Genomic DNA, 7,023 nt, shown 5'->3' with positions numbered 1-7,023 from the left:
GCAGAGCACTCAGCCTCCAAGTCTCAAGCCTCATACACCACTTAGAAAACACCCCCAGTGCAATTAGCAACTGCGAGGCTTCTGCCTGAGATCATTAAGCCATATTTGGTCATTCTCATGTGTCCCAAAAGAAAGCTTTCTTCCTGCAATGCTAACACCTCAATTAAGCAGCCACCTCCAGTGTACCAGCAGTGATGTGCTCTAGATCAAAGACCATCAGGCATATCCCTACAGTAATTCTTCTGTACCCGAAGCCTCGTGGGGTGAGGGATAACGTATTCGCATTATAGTCATCTCTCTGGAGGGGGAAAATAAAAAATAATTGTTCAGGTTCTAAGGGAAGTCTGGAGCTGCAGTCGTGATTCTAAGGAGTCGTAGACATGGAAAGCCCACCGCAAGCTCCTTCAGGCACTGGCTCATGAGAGGTCCCTCCTTGGTTCCAGCTGTACCAGAGCCAAAGCCAGCTAACACTGCTGTTGATGTCCTTTATTTCCAAAGAAAGCAGAGATGATTGTGCTTCACAAAGCGTGTTCCCTTTCTGCTCCTGTTCTAACCTCCGTGCAGGAAAATGCCCTGCAAGTAGTTTGTGTGAACACTTAGCATCTTCTGACACTCAAGCGTATTCCATCTCTGATCCACAGGAGATTTGCTCACACACTGCAGTAACTCACTGCCCTCTGTAACCCCAAACCCTGTGGCTCTGCAGCCATCACTTTTCAGTCAGAGCAGAAAGGTTTTCATGGTCAATAATTAAGGCCCAATAATTAAGGGAAAGACAAAATTTTAAGATTATTTCAAAAGGAAGTATGATGAGCCATGGCATTCCCAGAATGATGGATAGAAGGATAATTCCACAGAAACCACCCTTCTCACCAACTCTATCTACTTTGAAATCAACTACTCAAATTATAAGTGATGCACTTGGGTGTGTGTGTTGTCCTTAAATGAACTGCATGCCTGAAGAACCTGCACAGGAGCAACTCCCACAGCCAACTGCCCAGTCTGTGCACACTGCTGTGTCCTGCACACTGCTGCTCCGACCGCAGTGACAGGGCTGGTGGCACACCACGGGGAGATACCAGCATGCAATGCTGCAGCACAGCAGGAACCCAGCACTGCAGAAAGCGTGCACATAGAGAACATCTAGCTCACGGCTGAGGCACAGGACCAGTAGCTGAAACACAAAGACTGCGTATTTTTACCCCGTGCAAGAGGGAAAAAGCTGCAAAAAGACACCACCCTCCTCCCCAGCCCTGTAGGATCTCTTGTTTAAGAATTACACGCAGGCACTGCTTATCCACCAGCCACTCCAGGGACTGGTGCTGCAGTGCTGGCCTCCTGGTGCTGAGCTGACCCAGAGACACCATTAAGCAACGCTCTGCTCTCAGCTCTCAATCACTGTGGGTCTTTCAGGAAATGTGCACAATTAATTAAAGTTTCTGAGGTCACTACATTACTTCACTTCCAATAGAACAGCTTGACAGAAGACTGGAAATTCCCCTCCCAGAGCCCCTAATTAATGCACTGCAGTTATTCTCACTTAAAGGATTTTACACTACAAAATGTAGAGAAGCCACCAAAGTTAAGAAACAGGAAAAGAGCCCACAGTTCCTGTGTAGGGTTGGGGAGAAAAACAGAAGACACAAGAAATGCTACAAAGCAGTGAGCAGCTCCACTAGCACCAGGAAAAGCTTGTGTGCTTTGCTGGTTAGCACAGAGAAGTATCACCCAGCTTGCAACTGCAGTGCCACATGATGATGGCACAGCTGTCAGGAACACTGCCCTGAACCATCACCAAACACAGAAGCAAGACAGCCCCTGGGTAAGCAGAAACAGTGGGCAAACTGCAGGCCAGGCAGCCATAGTGCTTTCAGGGGTCCTAGGTAAACAAGTAGGGGGTCTGAAAGTCAGTCAGACCTCCAGTAGCATTCCAGCATTTTTAAAATTCATCCCAAGCACCAAAAAAGTACCTTGAAAGGACCTCAAAGCCCACCTCGTTCCAAGCTGTGCCGTGTGCTGGCTATCCCCAAATAGGGCCCATCCAGCCTGGTTAAGAGCGCCTCCAGGGATGGGGCACTCACAGCTGCCCTAGGCAGAAGTGCCAGCACCTCCCATCAATTCAGTGTTCCCCCTTCAGACTTCATGGGATAAATACCACACACACTGATGTGCTCAGCACACAGAGCTAGAACAGGTCCCGGTTGTAGTGAGCACACCTTGGTTTACTGCTGAAGACTTCAGTACTCTTATTTTCAGATTCTTTTCCCTTCTGCCCTGATTAGTACTTTGGGAGGCAGACTTAATTAAGTGCTGTATTTCTGTACATTGTTCTGTAAGTAACATAACTGGGCCTCTTTTCTTTACTAAAAAAAAAAACAAATAGATATAACAAGATCTGCTAGGTTGTTTAAGTATAAGGTAGAATAAAGCAAGACTAGAGCTGACAGACGACTTGCTTAGCAATAAACAGGAAAAATTAATGAAGGAAAATACTGTCATCTTCCTAACAGAAAGCCTTCCTAATTAAGAAGAAAAAAGAGAAATCCTGAAGTCTGTCAGAGACATGGGGCAATGGCTACCAGCTGGAGAGGCCATGTGCAAAGGCCCACGCTGCAGCCCACTGAAGGACAGTTTCCTGCAGCACAGGCTGACAGAAAGCTGGGTTCCTGTCCACCATGGATGGACGATCGTCCTGGTGTCAGCGATGGCAGAGCCCAACCCATGCTCATCAATGCCAGTGCCAGAGGCTCTGCTGCTTGCCCTGGGCCATCTCAGAGCACTTTGCTCTCCCTGCCACCGAGCCTGACACTTGCACACTGAAATTTAAACCTATTGTTACTTCCTTATCTACCGCAGACAAGGAACAAATAGTTTCCTTCCCCTAAAGGCTGACATCAGAGAAGCTTGTTAGAAGCATGCAGAGAGGACATAGCCAGTGTTCTGCTACAGCATCATCGCCCGGTGCTTCCCGTGGAAGGTACTTCGCATTTCCCATGCAAAGCACTTAACACTTAACTCAGCCTGTCCTGAGATACAGTGCACAAAGATCAGACATAACGCAGCAGTGCTGAGGGAACAGCCTTGCACTACTTCATTCATTTTTGCTGGCTGTTTTAAACAGGCTGAGCCATGTCTAGCTGTGATCTGCTCTTACCATCAACCTTGTTTTCCATTCTGTTATCAAGTAGCTATTATATCCATGCATTCAATAGCTATCTGCACCTACTAAAGTCAGTTTCCAATTATACTTCCAATTTGATGAGGTTATTTGATCTGTTCTTGTCCTCCAGCTCCTTCGAAGTTCATTTGACCAGCAGCAGCCCCCACAGTCACATTTCCACCCAGCACCTTGACTCCACATCCTCTCCTGACAAGTCTCCGCACTCACTGCTTCCTGCCAAAAGGCATTCCCTGTGCACTCAAAAAAAACTCACAAGCCATTTGATTGGATAAATTAGTTCCTTCACATTTGCTGGAGAGTCAGTTCCTACCAGCTTTTTTGCTCTGGGAGCTTCCCACATCTCCAGCATCTCCTGCGTTCCAGGAAGGCTGGCTGAGCTGGGTATAATGGAAGGACAGAGCAAGGGAGGCGAGAGGGAAGGGCTGAAGGAAACGGCTTCCCTTCCTCCCTGTTGTACAGCGAGAGAACAGGTTTGTCTAATTGCATTTTAATTCTCCAGAATTACTCTGCAATTTTGTGAGGTACCGCACAGAGCCTGTGGCAGAGGAAGTCGTTTCAGGGTTAGACAGCTGCAATACCAGCAGGGAGAGAGAATAAACATGAGCAAAGAACCAGAGACTGTACTGCAGGCAGTTTGGGACAGAGATCCCAGCTTCAAAACAGAGGCTGAGAAACTCCTCCAAAACCCAGATGAATTTTGCATCTCTCCTGGTTGAGCAAAAAGTGTGCTTACAGCTTAAGACTTGTTGGTTGTAAGACTTGTATGGTTTAAGACACAAACCATAGCTTGGAAAAGCTACCCCAGAGGTGAGCCATGCGTTCCTGCCCAGCAGCATCACACATCCAACAGCTCACTTTTGCACAAGGAGCTGTTTCAACAGCAGAAATCTGTTTCAAGAGGCACAGGGCCACAAGACTTCTGGAAGCCAAACAAGCAGAGTGACAGTTTGCCACTTTTAGACAATTAAGAAGTTTGGGGTTGGGTTTGTTTTTTTGTTTTGGTTGTTTGTTGTTTTGTTTGTTTGTTTAAATATGTCATACAATAAGGCAGCAGCACAAGGAGAAGAGATTGCTTTCCTGGCCAGGATTCAAGTCAAGGCACAGCTTCCTAAGGTAATGCTGCATAAGGCTTCAGGTTAGCTGGGTTAACTACGGTTGTGAATGGACAAACCCCAGATCTGTGGGAGCAGAGATGCTCCACTAGGCACAGCTTGTTCCCCAGAACCCAACAGTGCTCTGTTCATTCAGCCCCAGCTTCATTCTGTAAGTCCTGGTCAGTGGGCATCCACATTCCAGCTCTTAGTTGCAGCTCTCTTGTATGCCTGACACTGACTTCTCCTGCAGAATGAGGTATCTGAATGCTCTTTATCTGCACAGAGAAATATGACTGGGGAACACCACAACGACGCACCTAATTAAGTTGGTTAGCACAAATAGACAGCTCTACCTCTGTCAACAATGCTATGGGCTGCTGTTAGGGTGACTGCGGTGTTCCAGATGTACTGGCACAAGCAGACTCAAGCAACCCCATAGCAGTATATTGGATTCAAAATTTTTTTTAGATCTAGTCATTAATATCAACTAATATAGTAATAAAACAAAGTGGTAATAAACCAGTGCTCATGTACCTCTTAATCTAGACCAATAATAGTTTACCTTGGAAAAATGAGCTATAGGCGATCAGACATAAAATTGATATGATACCCTATGATTTATTTGCCTGGAGGGCCATGGCAGCCAATAGCCCTTTCCCACTGTTCAGTTGACCTGCAAGTGTTTCCTGCAGAGCATATACATGAGATGAAGTACAAGAACTCTGTGTACAAAGGAACCTTCCAGGGAGAAGAGATTTTCCTGGCTCCCTGCCCATTAAACCTACTCCTGGACTCCAGAGATCCAAAGGAGAAAAATGATGGCAGATAAGCTCTTATTCTTCTGTTTGATAGCTGAGCTAATGGGCTAAGACATTCAGCAGAATTATACAACAGCAAGTGGCTTACCTCCAAGTGCAGGAATTAATCCGAGGCCCCTGACAGCTCTTTCTTACAAGGGCCAACAGCCTCCAAAGGGATGACTCAGGCTGTGAGCCATGAAGCGCCGAGTCACTGAGTGCCCCATCACCACTGACACTGCTCCAACCACCAGATCCACACTGCAGCCCCCAGCAAATCCCTGTGCCTCTGCCCACAGCTTCTCCAGCAGCACTGCACAGCTGGCAGGACAGCAATCATCAGCAGCACATAGAACTTCTACAGCAAGCTGGGACAGACCACCAGACACTGGTCCCTAGCAGCACATGCCAGGTTTTGCTATGGCTCCTGCTCATCACATGCTGCTGACTACTGGATAAGGAGGCTTGAGCAGCACCAGCAATCCCAGGGCTGCACACACTGCCCAGAGAAACTCTCTCACTTACCAACTACAATATCCCATAATGGCTGCTTTCCACAGGAACCCCTGAGCAAAAATCAGACAAAATGCAGAAGTGCCAGCCTTGAAAGGGCGAGGGCCAGAGCAACAGGAGGGGTGCTGAGCCCATTGGTACAGGAGGCTGAGCCTCATGTTTCTCCAGCAGCACCTTCTAAGAGAGCCACTTCCAAACACAGCTATATCCTGCAGGAGGATGGAGTCGGCACATCAGCCAGATACGCCCTACTCACAGTTCTCCCAACAGGGCTCAGGGCATCATCTCCTGAGCCCCCCTCACTTACCTTTCTGAGATAGATGCAGTTCATGCCTACCTTTTCCTTTGACATCACTATCACCTCCCGAGCCCTGCCATTAGTTTCTGCATCAGGGCATGAGCCACAAGAGCCACATAATCAGTAAATGCTGTTGGGCACTTTGTAAGCATTACACAAGCCTGGAGCACTTCTGACAGTTAAGGTATAACTACAGAGCAAACATGAACTGTACTCCTGTACAGTAGAAAGCAAGATCGCAGGAGATGATAAAGCATCTCTGAAAAGGAAGTATGGAGAAAACACAAGTAAATACGAGCAAGTCTACAGAAATGAGGGTTTTTTCTTCATCGCCTTTAATTCAGGTTATCAATTTCAGGACGAAGCCTCCACCAGGAGGCTGCAGATAAGCAGAGCTCTTTTTAAACATAGATAACATTTATTTGGCCACCCACTACAACAATGGAGAAGCCTTCAGAAAGTTACTGTTTGCAAACGTGTGACCTCAGGACGCACAGAAAATCAGGAAGAGATCCCTCCCAACCAGTTTCAGACGCAAGTCTCCCACAAGGCTGTGGAGCCTCATTCATGTCGCATTCACCCTCTCTCCGAGATACTTCGTGTCTTCCTAATTCATGCGAAACCCAAGACAACTGCTCCAGGTGACGTGAATGGCTCTGTCAATGGAGAGTTAGCTTGGGCAGGGTTTTGGTGTCAACAACACGACATTAAGCGTGCGTCCGATCAAAAGCAAGCAGTGACAGGTCTTTCAGCGGATGTCTGCACAACCTACTTGAAACAGTTCAGCGTAGTTCAGCACGAGCAGCGTGCAGTAATCCCGTTCACCTTCTAATTGAGAAGGCATCAAGCAGAGGTCGGTGAGGACAACACGAGCACTGGATGTCGGACGCGGAAAGGAACGACACCGCGCAAGGGGAGGAGCGGCGGCTGTTTGCCGGGCAGGGACTCGCAGGCCATCATCACCTCCTTCCGATCCGCAAAGCCGCCCGCTCACGAAGCTCTCCTAGCAGCAGGACGAGCTGCGGGCAGCCCCGCCTCGATGGCTGCGGTCGGCACCGAGCAGAAAGCCCGCGACCCGCAGTGTCGGGGGAACGCAGCCCGTGCCCGGCCGTACGGACAGCGGGGACGCGGCGCCGGGCA

This window comes from Meleagris gallopavo, chromosome 11 (assembly GCF_000146605.3).
Source record: "Meleagris gallopavo isolate NT-WF06-2002-E0010 breed Aviagen turkey brand Nicholas breeding stock chromosome 11, Turkey_5.1, whole genome shotgun sequence".
Lineage (NCBI taxonomy): Eukaryota > Metazoa > Chordata > Aves > Galliformes > Phasianidae > Meleagris > Meleagris gallopavo.
The sequence above is the reverse complement of the archived record's forward strand: the minus strand, read 5'-3'. Positions refer to the sequence as shown.